The following is a 21579-nucleotide window of genomic DNA, read 5'->3' as shown; positions in this document are numbered from 1 at the left end:
GTTTTTATATTTGAACAGGATTCTCTGAAAATCCATAGCATGTGTTCCTATTGCAAATCCTGACTGTGTGAACGTACTATAAATCTCTGTTCTTACAAGCGATGGCACTGTAATGCTTTAAGTTTTATTATACGCAAGAAAAATGTAGTGTGCAAAGCTATTATTGCCAAAAAATAACACAAACCCAAGAGCACCCATTATTTCAGGTCCATAAGGGCTCTGCAGAGAACAGAAACCATGATGATATGAACAGAGGCTAAATCTGTTCCAGTAAACTTCTGAAATGTGTAGACGGAGCAAAGGCATTCAAATTATAATGTGCAAGACACAAATAAAGGCAGCAAATATGTAACCAGAGAGTAAAAACTATTTTTCAACAACATAAATAATAAAATATTGAAAGTGTTAGTCCTCTGAAAAATAATCTGGGTGTAATGGAGGAGGAGGTAGGCTAAATGGAGCCCTATCACTAGGACCTCTACTGCTCACAAGAACAGGGTTCTCCAAGTCCCATATTCCTCCTCACCACACTACCACTGTGACGTGTTAAGTGATGGTCAACATGTGTACTGCCTGCTCAACTCGATGGGGCTGACAGAAACAGCAACCATCTGAAATCAAGCACCAGCACCAAACTACCTGTATAGAGATAATTAAATAATACAATTCTGGCTTCATGCAGCCACCATTAGGGGAAGCTTAGGTCTTCATTGCATACTGTTTCTATATTGAACTTATTCAATGTATAGTAGCATAACAAGTGAACACTAGAAAAGCTACAATTTCTGGGGAAATTGTGTGAAGTGTTCTTGCCTCCACCAGTAGTCTACAACTGGAGCGGGCGGAGTAACTGGGTGGAGTGGCTTTGTTATGGACCATTAAGACAAAATGGATACTTGCTTGTTGAGGACTATGTTTAGCTAAGATGGCGGCCAGGCATTCAGCCAACGCCTATAAACTAGAATCTTACTTTGTGTTTTATGTAGTGCTTCTTTGTGGTTTCCGTTCAGCTCAAGCAAGCAGTTTCAAAGAAAGAAGAAGTAACGGTTTCACCCACCAGCAAGGGGGGAGAGGGGGGAACTTCCTCTTGTCATCAATGTTACAGAAAAGTTAAGAGTTTATAGCCAATAGAGAGGATACATGCCACCTTACACCCCCCACTCTTTCCTGTTCTAAACCTTTGTACTGTCTGCTGTTCCGCAAATAAACCAGAGATCCTGTTATAACCCCTAGCTGTGTGTTGTCTCAGTTTGATCTCTCCGTGCACTTACATTAATCAGATTTGGAGCAGTACATCAACTGAACTGGCAGCTTGGCCAGAACCAGAACAATTTGGCGCCCTCTGTTCCCGTACCCCCAGAGACCAGACGAGGAGAGGCGCACTAACGGACACCGGAATCGCAACCCGTAATATGAGGTAAGAAAATTGAGTCATCTTGCCTATAAAGTGTCCCCTGGTGTAGCCTCTTGGTGTTCGTCTGAGGGAGGGGTGCGGAAGCAGTCTGGGACGTCCTTGAGGGCATGAAAGTAAGAACCCCATATGTTTTTTAAAGTCTTGATGTACTGTGTTGTGCCTATAAGTTGTGAAGACCCTGTTGACAAGTATCACTGACTGAGACACGGAGTTCTCCTATGTGCCTGTATCGGAGTTCAGCCCGGCGTCTGACTCAAATCTCCATAAAGGGGACGATCACAGAAGGGGGGAGAGCGGTCCGCGGTAGCCCAGAGTGTGCTGACCGGGACTCAAAGGTCTTCACGTCCAGTGATTACTCTATACAGAGGTCTTTAGGCGGCTTCAGTAGGTGCGAGAGATAATGGGAAATGAGGAAAGTGTCCCGAAGGGCTACTGTTCACCTGAACAGTACGTGGCGGACAGGAGAGGCAAACGTTTCATAAAAGGATTAACTAAGTTGGAGAAGAGTTATAGTGTCTGTAAAGGAGGCATCCTATGTATTGCCACCTGGCAAGTGTTGTTAAACGAGAAGAGGGGGAAGTTAGAGGATGATAAATTGACAGACATGGTCCGTGTGTGGTTGGACTGTAGTAAAGAATTTGAACAGACCGGGGGGGGAACTAAATTTTGATGAGAAAAGACAGATATTTCTGTAAACCTGGTGTTGCATTGATACATGACTTGCCACCACCCTATAATGGCGCCGGGAAGAAAGCAGGTGGGTGGACCTGCAAAACATGTGGTCATCAGAATCCCTCCTCCCGTGATACGTGCCTTCCCTGTGGGGTTCCCCACCCACAAAACCACACCTTGGTAACTACTCCCTGGCACGTCCCATCACTTCCCGTGTTAGCTACAGCGCCATCTTGTCCCCAGCCAACGCCCATGAACGGACCTTTAATATCATTCGGTCCGGACCCCCCCGTCACTCCTATGTCACCCTTGCCCCTTCCTACTGCTACCTTGTACCCCATGGTTAACCCGGACGGTACATTCATGCTACCCCACTCACCTGCCACCCTTACTCCTATAATGGTGGGGGGGCAACCTGATGAAGCAGAACAGGGGGATGCAGGCGGTGCTGCAGAATCCACAATGGGCATACAAAATGCACCGGGTAATATGCAGACTCCTTCGCGGGGTACCCCGACAGACTACGGTGATCCGCCAACTTTATCCCTGGCACCACAGTGGAGTCTGAGACCCATCCCATGCCCTTTTTCAGGAAACTGTCCCAAGTGCATCAAACCTACGGGTGTACATGGTCGGACCTGCAAAGTATAGTGGAAAACAAGACAGGTGAATACTCCTCACTGATAATGGATCAAATCCACACCCCTGAACTGAAAGGTGCTAACTTTGACCCCCGGGATCATGAGTCTGGAGAATTCTTTATAGAACAACTACAGAAATGGGCAAAAGCAAGATTAGCAGACCAATCTACCACATTACAGGATATGACACAGGAAAAAGTTGAAACTGTCGAGAAATTTGCTCAGAGGATTAAACAAAATTACAAAGACATGGGTTTTAGTCAGAATGAGCCTGTTCATCTGAGACACTTGGCCCGCTCGTTTGTCGATGGTCTACGACCAGAGATAAACAAAGCCCTTGTGACCTGTCGCCCCGAGTGGAAATCCTTGACACTAGATATGTTGGAGCAGATTGCAAAGGGTCTAGAGAGTAACACAAAGAAAACCCGTGCTGCTGTGATAGCCGTAATGTCAGGAGAAGATGGTGGAGAACACCCACCCCCTTATGTCTGTTATGGGTGCGGCAAGCCCGGACACATCAAACGGCACTGTCGTGGCAAACATCTGTGGCCAACCAATCAACGGCGACAGGGGGGCACTCAGCCCCCTTCATCGCAATAGGACGCTGGTAAACCAGTGCAGGGAGGGGACATTCCATATATGACAGTCTCTACTCCTCCTACTGGTCCCGCCCCTCGAGTGACTCTCGAGGTGGCATGGAAGGAACTTTCATTTCTTGTGGACACTGGTGCAGCCCGCAGTGTATTATGTGAGACTGCCGTACCTCATTCTTGGCTCACTGACATTCAATTACCCTGTTCTGGACTAGAGGGGGTTGTGCAACATAACCCCGTGACCAAGCCACTCTCAGTAACTTCCCCTAGATTCTCCCGGACTAAAACCCCCCAACTCCACCTCCCTGCAGGAGTCATGTCGCAGTTTGTTGTCAGCCAAACATGCCCCTTCAATCTGTTAGGCTCTGATTTTCTTCAGAAAATCCAGGCTAACATACAGTTCAAAGAGGATGGAACGGTCACCCTCGGTACAGCCCTACACCCGGAGGATACTTGCCTCCTTATGGCATTAACCACACTTCAGGACGCTGACTCATATGAGCAAGGGGATTCGCTGCAAACCATTTTGCACCTCATCCCCGATACTCTCTGGACCAAAGGACCCCAGGATATCGGACGCCTCAATGTCCCACCGGTCACTGTGACCCTGAACGATCCCAAGGTTCTGCCATACAAAGCGCAATATCCGCTTTCTATCTCACAACAGGATGCTAATACCCTCCAGGTGCAGGCCCTCCTGCAGAATGGGGCAATCAAGATCACTACCTCTCCCTGTAACTCACCCCTTTACCCAGTTCGGAAGAAAAGGGAGAAAGGACAGCCTCCAACGTACCGCATGGTGCAGGACCTCTGAGCTGTCAATGAGGCTACTGTTCTTGAGACACCTATTGTCCCCAATCCGCACACACTCCTTGCTGGCATTCCACCCACTGCCACTACTTTCACTGTCATTGATCTGGCCAATGCATTCTTTTCTATTCCCTTACATGAGAAATGTCCGTTTCTTTTTGCTTTCACACATGCAGGCAAACAGTACACCTGGACTGTTATGCCTCAAGGGGCCCAAAACAGCCCTTCCTGCTTCAGCAAGGCTATGTCCTCTGTTCTGCAACCCTGGCAAGCAGATCACCCGGATGTAGAACTCCTCCAATATGTGGATGACCTTCTCCTCTGTGCGGTCTCTCCCCAAATCTGCATGACTAAGTCTGTCTCACTTCTCCAGTTCCTAGCCTCTGCTAGATGCCAAGTTTCACAAGCCAAACTACAACTGTGTCTCCCCAAAGTTGTCTTCCTAGGTCATTGTATCTCTCAAGGTCACAAGCACCTAACTGAGGCGAGGAAGAAGGCTATCTCTGACATCCAATTCCCGGACACCCCTCATCAGCTGCAAACCTTTCTGGGACTCATCTCCTACTGCAGGCCCTGGATCTCTGATGCTTCTGTCCTCATGCAGCCCTTATATGACTGTATACCTCGCAATGCTGCTACTCCAGATGACAATGGAGGCCGGAGAAGCTTTTCAGTCATTGAAGGCCGCCATTGCATCTGCCCCTGCTCTTGGCATCCCCAACTACAACCTTCCTTTCCGACTGTATGTCATGGAACGCCAAGGTCACGCCACTGGAGTCCTCACTCAAACTCATGGTGGCCGCAATCGACCCTTGGGTTACTATTCTAAGCGTCTTGACCCGGTAGCCAGAGCTGCCCCTTCCTGCGTCAGAGCTGTCCATGCCGCCAGCTCTCTTCTAGACGCCACATCTGACGTTGTGCTGGGTCATCCCCTCACTATTCTGGCTCCCCATGACATTTCTGCCATCCTCCAGCAGACTCAACCTAAACACCTCACTGCACAGCGCCACCTCCGGCTTCAGTGTAGTCTGCTCCTGCCAGATAATGTCACCATTCAGAGATGCCACATCCTCAATCCTGCTGCACTCCTTCCTCTTCCAAGGGGGGGGGAGTATACTGGAGATTCTGAAGATTTTATTGATCTACATGCTGAAGAGGACTATGGGCCTCAACCGACTCTCTTTACAAGGAACAAGAACATGATTGCATCACAATGATGGAAGCTGAAGTAGGGACACCACCATCAGTCCAAGACACTCCCCTGACAAACCCTCATTGGACTCTCTTTGTGGACGGCTCAAGGTATGCCGATGACAAGGGGAAATTCCATACAGGCATGGCAGTCACTAGTGAGCATGAAGTGCTGTGTGCAAGACAATTGCGCCCAGACCAGTCAGCACAAGAGGCAGAACTCATTGCCCTCACTGAAGCCTGCCTCATGGCAAAAGACTCTACCGCCAATATCTACACAGATTCTAGATATGCCTTTGGAGTGGTTCATGACTTGACTAATATGGAAGGCCCGGGATTACATCACAGCTGCAGGAACCCCAATTAAGAATGCTGCAGCAATAGCAGCCCTAATGGCAGCAGTACTCCTGCCCACCCAAGTGGCAGTGATCAAAGTAAAGGACCATACTCGAGCTGACACCCCTAAGGGCAGAGGAAACGCCCTAGCTGACCAAGCGGCCAAGGAAGCAGCAGTGAAAGAGGAAAGAGTCCAGTCAGACCAAATTATGGTAACACAGGAAGACCTGGAACAAGAAGAAATCACATGGGACCTACTGAAACAAATGCAGAAACAGGCCACTCCCAGGGAAAAGGAAATCTGGCTGAAAGAATCAGCCCTCGAAGAAGAATCTGGACACAAGGAAAGAGAGTGTGCCTACCCAGAGCTCTTTATCCCCTAATAGCCTCAGTGGCCCATGGGCCCACCCACCAATCCAAAACCATCATGAAAGAACTAATTGACAAAATATGGGTGGCCCCAGGGATAACCCCTGTCCTGGTGAGACATACTCAAGCGTGTCTCATCTGTGCAGAGTGTAACCCCGGCAGAACCGAGCCCACTCCCCGAAAATGTCTCCCGAAAGCCTTATATCCCTTTCAGAGGATACAAATCGATCATATCCAGATGCCAATGTGCCAAGGGTTTCAATATGTGCTAGTAGTGATAGACTTGTTCTCTGGGTGGCCAGAAGCCTACCCCGTCTGAAACCAGACAGCAACCACTACTGCAAAAAAACTGATGCAGGAGCTTGTCTGTAGGTTCGGAGTACCTGAGGTCATTGAGAGTGATCAGGGCCCAGCATTCACTGCTAGTCTAACCCAAGAGGTCTGGAAGATGGTAGGGTCACACCTGGCGTATCATACCCCATACAGGCCCCAAAGCAGCGGCAAAGTCGAGAGATTGAACGGGGTGTTGAAATCTAAAATGCTGAAGATGACCAGGGAGACAGGGCTTGATTGGGTTCAGTGTTTGCCTATAACCCTCTTTTCAGTTAGGCATACACCAAGGCCCCCACACAAACTAACCCCATATGAGATCTTATTTGGGACAGGGCCAAGAATGGGACAGTATTTCCCACAACAGTTACAAATGCATTATGAATCTGTTGCAAAATATGTGATAGCCTTGAGCAAGCAATTGTCTAATATACATGCACAAGTTTTCTCTTCCATTCCAGATCCTAACTCCCTAGAGGGAAGCCACACTCTCAAACCTGGAGAGTGGGTGGTGGTCAAGAAACACGTCAGAAGCACCCTCGAACCACGATACGAGGGACCTTACCAGGTGTTGCTGACCACCCCAACCTCTGTGAAACTCGAAGGGAGACCCACCTGGATCCACGCTTCACATTGTAAAAGAGTGAAGGCTGTCCCATCGTCCCAGGAACCATAAGCCATGAGGATTCACATACTGATCATGACTTTGACAGTGGGCATATCTGCAGTATTCACGCCACTGGGTGATGAATGGGACAATTCACTGATACGGAACCATAAAATTTTAGTCCAGGGGTTAAAGGAGACTGAAACTCTGAGAGATTGTTGGATCTGTACCCACAGTCCCGTGAGTTCAACCAGTATGCCTTATTTTGCAATACCCCTGGATCTTTCTGAACTGATTGACCTGTCTAATTCTACCATCTTTCTCACTAGCATACACCAAGTTAAATCCAGTACACACAAGGACAGGGAAGTGGCCTTACTTGTCGCAGGGTGGGCAGATTACCCATGGCTCATGATAAACAGATCAGGACCTTTTGGTAGATTATAGCTCTACTCCCTGGCAAGAGGGACACTGGGCTAATGTCACATGTTTTCCTAGCTGGACACACTGTTATTGTCTCCAAGTACAAACCAAAGGTATGACATTTAGTCCACACATACACTCAGGTTGCGATGACTCAGAAACAGACAGCCCCGTGCAGTGTATTGGTGTAGATGCTGTGAACGGAATGGACCTGCCCTGTAACAACCGTACTGTACAGGATCTCCTGACAGGCATAATCTAAAGACACTGAAAGTCAGTTAAAAGGATACGAGTTGGCGAAATGGATAAAATTAGCCAAACTAATTACCCGATTATTCAATAGCACAGCAGTGGCAGTTCCAGAAGATATATACTTAGTTTGTGGACACAAAGCGTACAAATGGTTATCCCAGAATGTCACAGGACTGTGCACCATCGCCAGGCTTACTCCTGCCACCTTTATAGTACCACACTCTCAAATTGACATAAATGCAGTACCTAAACACACCTTGTATCGTAGGGCCAAAGATAACACACCCAGACCAAATGGCAAGCCACATGTAGTAGAGATGAGCATTTCCAACAAAATTGTTAGTTCCATCTTCATATATCCCATGATAATGCAGATGTGGGATCATCTGGTAGTAGCAACAGACTACCTGGATGACCAAATATGGGAAGTGATGAGACTTATGAATACCTCGAACATTGTGCAAAACCAGTTAATCATTGTCACCAACCAACACACATTAGTTCTAGATTATGTTACAGCTAAAGATGGAGGCATGTGCCAGGTTGTGGGACCCTCTTGTTGCCATTACATAGACCCGCAGGGTAATTTGCAAGTTAGGGTGGGTATAGAGAAAATGGCGGATCTAAGGGATAAATGGCTGGACTCACATAAAGCTGATAAAGATACATGGTGGTCTGATACCTTCTCTTTCCTTAACCCTGAACAACTTGTTTAAAGGTATTGGGGGTTGGCTCGTGGGAATTGTCCAAGTAATATTGCAGGTAGCCCTAATAATATTGGTTATATATGTAGTGATTAAGCTCGTTCTTATTTGTGTGACCCGCTTTTCAAAAAGAATGAAGAAAACTGATGAACGACCTATCATGCTTCTCTACGATGAGGAAGAACAGAAGGAAACATCGTTCAACACAGCTCCCCCCTCCTCACAATGATGCCTGGCTGAGATAGGGTGAGATGAATCCCAGTGTATTACCACAAGTCCGAGCAACCGGGAGCCTACCTATAAGGGGTAGGTTGTCGTCACTGCGGGTGAAGAGGATACGAATGGTATGCCCAGGGGATTCGCTAGGCGAAGAGAAAGTCTACAATCAAGTTTCCAAGGGGGGACTGTTATGGACCATTAAGACAAAATGGATACTTGCTTGTTGAGGACTATGTTTAGCTAAGATGGCGGCCAGGCATTCAGCCAACGCCTATAAACTAGAATCTTACTTTGTGTTTTATCATGTGCTTCTTTGTGGTTTCCGTTCAGCTCAAGCAAGCAGTTTCAAAGAAAGAAGAAGTAACGGTTTCACCCACCAGCAAGGGGGGAGAGGGGGGAACTTCCTCTTGTCATCAATGTTACAGAAAAGTTAAGAGTTTATAGCCAATAGAGAGGATACACGCCACCTTACACCCCCCACTCTTTCCTGTTCTAAACCTATGTACTGTCTGCTGTTTCGCAAATAAACCAGAGATCCTGTTATAACCCCTAGCTGTGTGTCGTCTCAGTTTGATCTCTCCGTGCACGTACATTAATCAGATTTGGAGCAGTACATCAACTGAACTGGCAGCTTGGCCAGAACCAGAACAGCTTAAGTAACTGTTGTGTGGTTGGAGTGGCTGGAGTAACTGTGGAAAGGTTGGACTGGGCAGAGTAACTGTTTGGAGTGAGTAAAGATAGTAAACATTACACTAACCAATTGATTGATCAAATTTAAAAAGTGCACATGGCAAGCTTGATAGAGTGAGAAATGCATTTCAACTTTTATTTATTTATAAAATCACATTTAATTGCAATGTTGTTGCCCAAAGTGCTTCACAGTTACATTAAAACATACATTTATAAAAACATTAGCAGCCGATTTGTGTAGGTGGGCTTGAAAATGAGGGAGTGGTGGCAGTTTAGAAATCATGTCCTGATTTTTCAGCTCACACTCTAGCTTTTGTCTCTCTGCTGGCTGCTCACACACCTGGGTTCCTATGGCAACTCACTGTACAGCAAGGGCAGAGAAGAGCGGTTAAAACAAACTGCTCCAGCTTGCTCACTTTACTGGCGGTTGCCATCTTCAAACGGTTGTAGTTTAAAAAATATAAATCCTACAGCGAAGAGCTTTGTATTGTGAGAATCACAAGACCCAGACCTACATTTTGATGCATGTCTCCGAAATATAAAAAATGAAGGCACAGTCGCAGTTTAGAAATTGCCTTTCAAATAGTTTCAATGAATGTCAATGGGCGGCATGAGTTACAAAAAATTGGTCATATTGTGAAAACTATCAGGACTATGGCTTAGCCGTGGACATTTTTAGTGGCAGCAGGGATAGCTGAATGTTTTGATATAAGATTTGTGTAGGTGGGCTTGACAATGAGGGAGTGGTGGCAGTTTAGAAATCATGTCCTGATTTTTCAGCTCCCACTCTAGTTTTGAACATTCCGCCATTCATTCCTAAGGGACCAATTTCGCCACAAAAACGCAGATATTTCATGAACCATTCGGCGAAACGATCCACAAAGTAATAGCACACCAATCTGTATATTACGGTCTATATAGTGTAAAAACTGTGGGAGGAGTTAGGGTGGTAAATTTGGCTATAATAAGAATATATATGTGGGGACACAGGGCGTACAGGTACGCTCTGATATCCCGGTACTTAAGGACACAGGGTGTACAGGTACGCCCTGTGTATTTTCGATCACCGGCGGGCGGTGATCGGAACAGAGTGCCTGCTGAAATCATTCAGCAGGCACTCTATGACAATGCCAAGGGGGGTCCTGTACCCCCCCCCCCCCCCCGTATCGGCGATCGCTGTAAACCGCAGGTTAATTCAGACCTGCGGTTTGCAGCGCTTTCGGAAGTTTCTGATCCCCGCGGTCCGTGACCACGGGGATCAGAAACTTCAAAATGCCACATCCGCCCGCCCCCTCTCATTTCGAGGATGGCCGAGCGGTTAGCAGAGTATCAGCACATTGCTGACAGTGTGCTGGCACAGATGTCAGCCGTTTAACCCTTTCCATGCCGCTGTATGGAAGGGGTTAACAGGGAGGGAGCTGCCTCTCCCATCGGGGCTGCTGTGTCGTTTCAGCCCCCGATTCTTGACGGGATCACAGAGGGAGGGGGCCCCCCTCCCTCCCCATCACTCGCTGCTCTGTTGTGGCAGCGGGTGATGGTTACCATGGCAACCGGACGCCTTCACAGGCTTCCAGCTTGCCATGGTAAGGCTAAGTCTGATCAGACTTCTGCTAAAGGCACAAGTCTGATCAGAATAAGTGTAAAGTAAAAATACAATATATAGTGTACTGTATTGTATTATACAGACATCAGACCCACTGGATCTTCAAGAACCAAGTGGGTCTGGGTAAAAAAAAGAAAGTAAAAAAAAAAAGTGAAATGTAAAATAAAATTAATAAAATAAAAAAACATTAATCACAGATTTAAAAAAATAAATAAAAAAAATAAAAAATGCACTACACATGTTTGATATCACTGCGTCCATACTGACCTTATCTATGAAACGGTCATATTACTTTCCCGCACGGTGAACGCCATAAAAAATAAAAATAAAAGCTATGATGAAATTGGGAAGTAAGGTGGGCAAAATTTCAAAAAAGGCAATAAAAGTGATCAAAAAAGTTGTATGTACGCTAAAATGGTACCAATCAAGTGCAGCTGCCAGAACCTGTGATGACACTATCACGGGTCCTTACATCACTGACAGCATGGAGAAGAACTGCAAGAGAAGCTGTCCATGGAAGGGGTAAAGAAGTAGAACCTCAAAAGTAGTACCTCATACCTCAATGATTCTCATAGATCAGAAGTGCCACATTATAACTGAGAATTACCTCATATCTCACTCATATATACTGTAGTATTGCAGACTATAACTCCAACCCTCAACACCTCATGTAACTCACACAATGACCATAATGTATAACTGACCAAATACATCTGTACCCACTGCATCTATTATACAGAGTCTCTCACATATCAGTACAATGCTAGATATACTATATATCTCTACACACTGCATCTATTATACACAACTGGACAAAACTGTTGGTACCCTTCTGTTATATAATCACAGAGTACCTCCTATTAAAACGTAGCCTTTAATAAATCAAATATAAAATAACCCCACAAAAAATATATAAAAATACACAAAAAAAGAAAAAAGGAAAGAGGAACGACAAAGCATATGAAGATAGGCATTAGATACACTGTGGACTAGGTAATCCAATATATTGGAGGAGACCGTTTTTAGGGCAGGGTTGTAGCATTTGATTTGGGATCTATCCCTAATGCCGTCCCTTTTCTTGGTAGTCCCTGCCTAAAAAACGGAATGGCCGCCCCAAAAGGGATGATCCCGTATTCAGGAACCTCCTGTATACCCTAAACTGACCCTGAGGACAGATGATACAGGCAGAGCCATATAGGATGCCCAATGTTGATGTATTGTGGCCTAATCTAGGTATCCGAAAATAATAAATGCTCAGTACACATAGTTTGTTATAGTAAAAAATATGTAAATGCTGAGTACACAGAAATAATAATAAATAAATGCTGAATACACAATGTCGTTCTTCTAAGTACTACATACGGTTATCTTTATGGATGTCAAGTAACTGCTGAGTACACAATATCATTCGTACGATAGAAGATGCGATTATCGACAGCTAGATGCCAAATACACTGTTCGCCAATTTATAATACAATAATGTAGGTGCCTAAGTTGGTTGCTGTTGGCAACCCCACACTTTTAGGCCCCTAGACCCGACGCGTTTTGCCCATAATAATAACTTGGGCTCATCAGGGGACACCTAATACAGTGTCCTAGTAGGCATCAAGTATAAGTAAAAGCCAATTGTTCCACTGATGACCCTGATAAAGTTGTCATTTACAGCAGACATTCATTAATGACAGTAATAGATTTGTCATTTACAGCAGACAATTTATGCAGTAAGCCATTTTATCAGGTCCAACTTTTGGACCAGACCAAAACCCCTCCACCGCAATATTGGTAAATAAGAATCCCACAAGTTTAAGGGAGAGATGGTGCATGAAAGATACAGCACCAAATTGATATATTCATGCTACTTGCGTGCCCCAGAATAGATAGTCAGGGTGATCATATGGAGTGTCTAGTGTGTATGGTTACCACACTTGTCCGGCCACATCGCAAAAAGCCTATAGGGTAAGAGAGTAAAAAAAAAAATCACAATAACATTACTAACAAAATCGGTGTTCAGTGATCTAAATAGCCCATATTGGTATAAGCCTACCTGCGCCAGCGCCTCACTTAGGTTGAAAATGAGGTCGCAGGTAATGACTCGTGTTGTGGTTTAAATACCCCGCTTGATGATAAGAGGGGAGGGCCCATAGGTGCGCTGTATTAGCGTCTGATATCGCAATGGTAGGGTGACCCGAAGGGGGCGTCGCCTAGTGACGCGATGCGCGTCACATCCACACATCATCGGTCACGTGACGATGCTCTGCCCCTTCGGTCACATTTTCTCCCCGCGTCATCACTCGTCATGCCTGCGTCGGCTCCGATCACATGATCGGACATGTAAGGTCACAGCAGACCGATTCCCATCAGAAAGCATCCAATGAGGCAAGACGCCGGAGACACCAGTGTAACCAAGGGCAATGACATCTTAGAATATCAGGTCCCCTATGATAGAAGCCTATAGCGATGGTGCCATGCAAGACCATATTTTTAATAATAAATCAAAAAAGAGAAAAATAAGCAAAAATAGATAGATGGAGGGGAAGGATGTTAGATACTAAGTCCCTATCAAACCTGATACATTATACATCCAATCATTGTGCTAGATGAATGCGGGTAGTAAGCAAGGAGAGAGTGAAGAATCCAGTGTTGGGGTAGCCCCCTATCCACATATAACACCATGATCAGATATCCACTATCTCCTTAATAGAAAGATGCGTTGGCCGGCAATAGAAAGCATGAGAAATCCATGTTCTCATTCAATCCTGATGGCGACATGGTATTTAGCATAAAGATCCATTTAGATTCTTTTTGTTTTAAAATGGTGTCAATGTCCCCTCCCCTGATAGAGAAGCGCAATGTATTGGGGTTGGCTCCATGTAAAAGCACCACGTCTAGATAGTGGTTTTTCACGTTTGTGACGAACATCACCAACATGCTCCAAAATCCTCTTCTTAAAGACTCTGCAGGTTTTACCGACATATTTCATGCCGCACCCACATTGTGCCAAGTATACCAGGCCTACAGTGTTGCAATTCGCAAACGTGCGGGCTGTGTATGTACGTTCATAATTATTATTAGAGAAGGTATTTCCCACTCCCACAAAAGAGCAGGCTTTGCATCTCCCACATTTGTGGGTACCACATCTCCTATCCGTCAGCCATGTATTGGGTGCTGGAGGTGCCTCAAAGTGGCTATGTACCAATTGGTCTCCAATACTACGTCCTCGTCTAAATGTAATAGACGGACACTCCGGGAGGAGGTCAGTAAGATCCAGATCAGATTTAAGTAGAGACAATAACGTCCCAGAATGTCTCGGATTTGGTGGGATTCAGTGTCGTACGTACCAATAATCCTAATGACCTCTTGTGACGGTTTATGTCTCCCCTCGGATTGCAGTAATGCAGATCTATCCATAGATTCCGCATGGTTCCAAGCCTCGTATAGGCATGAGTAGGAATATCCTCTCTGCTTAAATCGATGAAATAACACTGAGGCTTGCCTGCTGAAATCAGTCTGATCCGAGCAATTTCTGCGAATTCGCAGAAATTGTCCCTTTGGAATGCCCCGTTTAAGTGGCTTGGGATGAAAACTTTCCCACCTAAGCAAACTGTTTGTGGACGTTTGTTTCCGGAATAATGTGTTTGCTAAGGTATTATTGGCTTTTCTTTTGATTTGTATATCCAGGAATGTTATAGCCTCATATTGGAGCTCGTGTGTAAAGTATAACCCTATATGATTAATGTTAAGATCCTGCATAAAATGCTTGAAATAATCTGGAATTCCTGACCAAAATAATAAAATGTCGTCCAGAAATCTAGACCAAAAGATGATATACTTGGTCCATTTTGTCATGATATCAGAGAAGACGACAGTGTCCTCCCACCAGCCCAGGAGCAAATTAGCGTAAGTCGGGGCATAAGGGCTCACCATCGCTGTGCCCCTGAGCTTGTGGTAGAATTAACCATTGAATACAAAGTAGTTGTGATTCAATACAAAATCTAGAAGCTGAATCAGCTGTACCCTTCTGTTAGAGAGGAAAACCCACAATGGTCCCTGAAATAATCTTGAAACTGACAAAAGTAATCATAAATAAAAAAAAAATACTAAAAATCAACTAATAAAATCATTGCTTTTGAATTATGGCTTGAAGGGTGCCTTCCCTAGACTGCATGTTTCAGCTTCTTCCACAGATGTTTAATAGGATTTAGATTCAGAGAAAGCCTCTTCAGAATAGTCCAATGCTTTGCTCTTAGCCATTCATGAATGTTTTTAGCTGTGTGTAATGGGTCATTATCCTCTTGGAGGATCCATTAACTGCAAATGAAACCAAACTTTATGACACTGGGCAGCACATTTCGCTCTAGAATGCCTTGATGGTCTTGAGATTTCATTGTACCTGTCACGGATCAGTGGGTGTGAACCCACTGTGCCATTGATTGGCTATACGCTGGAGGGGCGTGTCTAAGCAACTACCTGTTTTTCACTAGAGCTTCAGATGGTGAGGATAGACTTGAGCCGTTAGGGTAGTTGCCAGGGACTACTCCAGAGCAATCCCCGAGTCAGTGGCAGTTGGTCCAGGCGGACCAGGAGGTACCTGAGTGGGTACCAGAAGTAAAAGCGTAGTCAGGCGGGCAGAGACGTTACCAGGAGCAACGGTGCAGGACCGAAGGATAAGGCAGAGACGTGATCAGACAGGCAATAGGTCTGTAGGCGGCACAGGTACAGGTCAGGCAATCCGGCTCGGCAACAAGAGAGACAAAGCAAGCAGGCAGGGATCAGACGAAAAACAGAGTCCAGGAACAAAGTATAGATCAGGAGCACATGACAGTATCAGGAACCAGCAAACTCAAGGACCTTGACACGGAGGCATCTGGGAAGGGGGCTGAGCCACTTAAATACATGCAGGAGAGCTAGAGTTGGTCAGCGAGGTCACCTGACCTAACCCACACAGCCCAGGGAGTGATGCACTCCACCCTTAGAGCAGTGTAACACAAAACCAGCTGAACCCATGCTGTGTCCAGGGCTGAGTGGAAGATGTGGATCGGAATCCTCAAAAGCAATAACACCTACAGAAAACGAGCCCAGGACCGCAGCGGTAAACAGCAGCGCACAGCAGCCGCTGTTAAAGTACTCTGCACATATTAAGTTCACTAAAACAGCAAGAGATGGTTCGATCTGACACTGATGTACAAGCTTTCTTTGGTTCAGTGTGGTACACACCATGACACCAAACAGCACAGTGACTACTTTTCATCCTCTAAATAGGCAGACTTACTGATATCTAGTTTGAAGACACTTGTGCTAATTACAGGACACACCTTAGTTTAACATGTCTTTATGGTTCAATTCTTTTCAATCTTTTGTAGGGGTACCATTTTTGTCCAGGCCAATTTCATTAGTTTGTGCCCCCCCCCCCCTTAGTATTAGTATAATTGGTGGTGCAGTGCGCCCTCCCAAAGCCTCCCCGCCCACCCTCATTATTAGTATCATTGGTGGTGCAGTGGCCACAGCCCCCCCCCCCCTCATTGTTATATGGTGGCCACAGGGTCCCCTCCCCTCCATTGGTGGCAGTGACAGATCACACTGCTGGGGCTCCAATCGGTTACCATGGCAGCCAGGACGCTACTGAAGCCCTGGCTGCTATAGTCGGCTCACTGCTGCTGTGTGCACAATGCACAGGGCAGAGGGAGAGTGTGAAGTCCTAGTCACCCTAAGGCTACTTTCACACTAGCGTTCAGAGCGGATCCGTCTGATGTTTCATCAGACGGATCCGCTCCTATAATGCAGACGTTTGCATCCGTTCAGAACGGATCCGTCTGCATTATAACTTAGAAAAATTTCTAAGTGTGAAAGTAGCCTGAACGGATCCGTTCAGACTTTACATTAAAAGTGGGGGACGGATCCGTTTGAAGATTGAGCCATATGGTGTCATCTTCAAGCGGATCCGTCCCCATTGACTTCCATTGTAAGTCTGGACGGATGCGCTCGCCTCCGCACGGCCAGGCGGACACCCGAACGCTGCAAGCAGCGTTCAGGTGTCCGCTCACTGAGCGGAGCGAAGGCTGAACGCTGGCAGACTGATGCATTCTCAGCGGATCCGCCTCCACTGAGAATGCATTAGTGCTGGACGGATGCGTTCGGGGCCGCTTGTGAGCCCCTTCAAACGGAGCTCACGAGTGGACACCCGAACGCTAGTGTGAAAGTAGCCTAATACAGCACAGGGTGAATAGGACAAGGGATGAAAAGATCCAGGTTATAGCCCCTAAGGAGGGAAATGGTTATTAAATAAAAAGTAAAAAAAAAAGTTAAAACACACCAAAAAACTAAAAGTTTAAATCGCCCCCCTTTCCCAATTTTACATATAAAATTTACAAACAATTAAAAATAAACATATTACATATAAAAAAGTGTGAGCTATGGTATTTCCGCTCTGGTGAAGGCTGTAACAGAAAAAAAAAAATCAAAACCGCGCAATTCGCCATTTTTAGTCACCTTCTCCCCCAAAAGATGTCACTGGATGTGAGAGGTATGTAGTGCTGGCTCACTACTGTGACCTGCGTCTCATCTTCTCCGTCAAGTCCCTTTTTTTTTTATTATATGCATTTTAAATTTGGAGACATTGTTTAGTTTAGGAGCCAATGGCTCCTGGTTATTTTTTTTTAGTCTGGAGCACTGCAGGGGTCCAGCAGTCACTGATAGCTAGACCCCTGCTGTATGTGCAGGCATCGGTGAAAACACATATGCCGGCGCATTAACCCTCGCACTGCGGCAGCTTCCTTTCATCAGGGCTTAAAAGTCATGACCTTTCTGCAGTTTGTCCAGAACTGGGACATGAAAAACACTGAAGGTGGAAGGTGGAAGGTGTGCAAAGGCCTTTTAACCTCTCTGCTTGTGATTTTCCTGTCACATCAGCACAGAGCAATCTCAGGTGTACTTTCGTTAAGATGACTAGGGCAATAACCTTAATATGCATACTATGCAAAATGGAGTGAATAATAAGTGGCTCTGGCTAGACACTACACAATCAATGCAGAATGGGATAATAATAATAATAAGCAACACAAGTATAGCTGGAACAGGTTTCAAAAAGTTACTCATAAAAATGTTATTACAATGAATAAGGCTAGGTCTACACGACGACAATGAGTCGCACGACAGATAGGGCACAACTACACTGCAACATTTGTCGCGCGACAATTTTTATAACGGTAGTCTATGGTGTCGCAATGCGACATGTGACATGTTGCGACTGTCGCAGAAAAATCCATCTCAAATGGATTTTTTGCGACTGTCACGTCACAGTCGCAGCATGTCGCAGTGAGACACCATAGACTACCGTTATAAAAATTGTCGCACGACATTGGAGCGACAAATGTCGTCGTGTAGACCTAGCCTAAGAGTGCGTGCAAGGACCTAAATTACTATTTAAAGGAGGTCAGATAGCCAGAACGAAGTTGCTTGTTTAAGCCATCTGAAGACACAGTTTTAAGCTAGAATACCCAGCATGACTTAGGAGAGGACTCCAGCATAACGAAAACCAGACAAATCCGTTATGCAGGCCATAGACTTCTATTATGACGCAATGTATAACTGAATGCTTTTAAACAATATGAGGTTGTATAGATCTCCAATTGGATTGCGTGGGTATTAGGAGATGGTTCCCAAGCCAGATGTATATAATTAGTAAGACTCCTGTACTCCACTTGGATTTCAAAATAATGCTTTTATTTTGTGCGGTTCCAGTCAAAAACGTTTTTCGGCTAACAGCCTTCTTCAGTACAACTGGAAAGGCATATAATAAGTGTCACAATAGGTGCGCAATAATCATACAGCACATAATATATCGTTATACAATTTGAACAGAAGAAGAAAATAATATCGATATAACATATTGAAAGAAGGCAGTCCGTCCTCAGGGGACTCTGGGGGATCCTTGACATCGGAGGTGCCTTCGGCGGGGTGGAGGACGTAGGGGGTGGGCTAATTATCCAATGGATCACTTGGATGTTGTGCAGGGGTTCGGGTTTGGCAATCAATCATCATAATACGTTATAGGCAGGTATGTACAGAAAGGTAGGTGGAATTAAGAAATGAATAGGAGAATTACAACATGAGGTACATCCTGTCAGGAGCTGAAGTAGTAGGTATAATGGCATATAATGGATACAGAGGAACAATTAGATGTGTGGATAGGAGGGGTACTTCCTATCCATGGATGCAGGGTCTTCTGGTATTAATTCAAGCATCATATTTTTGGGCATAGTACAAAAGCATCATATAATTCAGGCATCATCAGGCATAGTGCAAAATACAGTTTCATAGTTGTGCATAGTAGAGGCGAAAAAACAATTGAGGTATAAAGACCACGACATGTGGCAGTATATTGATTCTTACCCGGATCAAGCCGCATACAGTGAAATTACAAGCATTAAGAGCGAGGTCCCCTCAGTGGGTGGCAGGAAGCTGCGTGTCAAGTGGGCTCTGTGTCCGTTTGGCGTGTGTTCCGGTAGGCTTCGGCCTGTATGCCGGATCGCCATGGGGGTACCTGTGTCTCCGATCCCCTTATTAAGGGAGTCGGCGTGGCGGCGGGACTGGTGGGGCGGGTACTGGGTGACGTACTACCGGAGGATTAAAGATGGCGGACGGAGCTCTGGTGAATCAATTGCGCATGCGCGCGCAACGTTGGAGCATGCGCAGGACCGGCCAGTTGTCAGGAACAGTGTGTATCTAGAAGCGCATGCGTCCGGGGGCTGCGATGCTGTTCTGCAGGGAGAGGGCTATGAATAGCTGGTAGCGGGCATGGGCTTTAAGGAATGGCTGTGATTATGATAGTGGGTTAATTGTGACAGACCAAGTGGCTACTATGTCGTGGTATTGGATAAGGCTAATAATAATGGTGCATATATTTACCCAAGGACTATGACCAGGAGGATATGCCAAAAAGGATATAATTTATGCGGCTCTTGATGGGGCTGGTAAAGGTCAATATCTGCTCTAGAATGAGAATAGAGGTGTCGTTAGTACTATCTTGGATATAGAAACAACTCAATGCAAATTCATAATGGCAATGGCGGCTAATAGTCATAATCTTAACAGTACAGACAGAGACACATGTGATCAATGTATACGATCGACGAGGCATATATATATAAAAAAACATACATACTGTTGTCATGTTTGGATTCAAGCATATTATTGTCATGGTTATCGTCATTCATATTAAAACTCACTGAATTGCAAATGTTGGATTGTTATATACATTTCATTTGCTGGTATTGTCCATGGTTGATTTGGATAGCTGCCGTCTACTTATTATAAAAGAAAAGAAAGGTTGCTTTCCTGTAGGGGCTATATGAAGCTTCCTATTTCGTATTCCCGATTTAGCCCCTTGGGTTCCAACGTTTGTAGACGGTGGATCCACATGGCTTCCCTGTTCATAAGGATGCGGGATAAATCCCCGCCTCTTCTGGGGATTGTTATTTGTTCAACCACCTGAAAACGCAGTTGGGCAATGGTGTGACGTTTGGCTGTGAAATGTGTGGGAATAGGCAGATGATTATTTAGACAGCAGATGTTAGATTTATGCTGACATATTCTGTCCCTAATGGTCTGTGTCGTTTCGCCCACATAGGCTAGGCCGCAGGGGCATTTAATAACATAGATGACATTGGTGGAGTCGCATGTAAAGAAGCCCCGTATTGGGAGCCCTTTGCCGGTTAGGGGGTGGAAGATTTTGTCACCCTTTGTGACGTGGGAGCACTGTGTGCAATGCAGGCAGGGAAATGTGCCTTTGCGTTGTGTCTGTAAGAGCATCTGCCTTGGTATCTTAATGTTATCTTAATGTTGGAGCCCACATCTGCCCGTACGAGCATGTCCCTTAGATTCCTAGGGCGTCTGTTGCATGGTAGGAGGGGGAGCGAAAAGGCCTCAATGTGTGGGTACACCTGGTGTAGGAGGTGCCAGTGTTTGCGCAAGATCTGTTGGACCTTGTGTGCAAAGGGGTGGAATGTATGCACAAATGCTATCCTTTGGGCTTGTTTTACCTTGACCTTCTGGCTGGTTTGCAGACATTCCTTTATCACGGTATCGGGGTAGCCCCTATTGTGAAATCGTGTTGACATTTCATTTATTCTCAGTTTTTTCACATCCGTATTGTCTACTATTCTGGATATTCTTTGAAACTGTGACCGTGGGAGGGACTTTTTCATGCTAGTGGGATGAAAGCTAGAGTAATGTAGTAGACTGTTGCGGTCCGTGGGTTTTGTGTATAAATCAGTGTGAAGATGGCCATTGAGATCTTTAGAAACTATGGTATCGAGGAAATTGATTGATGTGCTGCTGTGGTGCAGGGTGAATTGAAGTTCGGGCCAGATGGAGTTTAGATATATAAAGAAATCCTGTAGGGATTCCATCGTGCTACTCCATATGCAGAAGACATCGTCGATGTATCTTTTCCAAGTCACAACATGTTGTTGGAACTCTGTGTTGGTATAGATGTAGTCTTCTTCAAATGTGGCCATATAACAATTGGCGTAGGGCGGCGCCATGTGCGCCCCCATCGCGGTTCCCTGTTTCTGGATGTAGAAATCATCCTCAAACAAAAAGTAGTTTTTTGTAAGGACCAGGTGGAGAAGGTCAAGGCATAGTGACGAGACTTCAGGATTGGTGCCTGTCGTCTCTAGTAGTCTTTTAATGGCAGCTAGGCCCTTGCTGTGCGTTATACACGTGTAC

At 45.5% G+C, this 21579-nt stretch overlaps 1 protein-coding gene and 1 long non-coding RNA gene across 2 annotated transcripts in view; both read right to left on the bottom strand.

The window, feature by feature from the left end:
• The window catches only part of PARL (presenilin associated rhomboid like), a 111928-nt gene that overhangs the window by 480 nt on the left and 89869 nt on the right, over nucleotides 1–21579 (bottom strand). The gene's annotated exons all lie outside the window — the stretch shown is intronic.
• Nucleotides 1729–19283, bottom strand: LOC120995123. The gene is made up of 3 exons (XR_005777532.1): nucleotides 19272–19283; nucleotides 11462–11468; nucleotides 1729–1946 (listed from the first exon to the last, which is right to left on the bottom strand). It is a non-coding gene; the product is annotated as an uncharacterized LOC120995123 (long non-coding RNA).

The sequence above is a fragment of the Bufo bufo genome, chromosome 3 (assembly GCF_905171765.1).
Source record: "Bufo bufo chromosome 3, aBufBuf1.1, whole genome shotgun sequence".
NCBI classification, from domain to species: Eukaryota; Metazoa; Chordata; class Amphibia; order Anura; family Bufonidae; genus Bufo; species Bufo bufo.
This window is presented reverse-complemented; position numbering and strand designations above follow the sequence as displayed.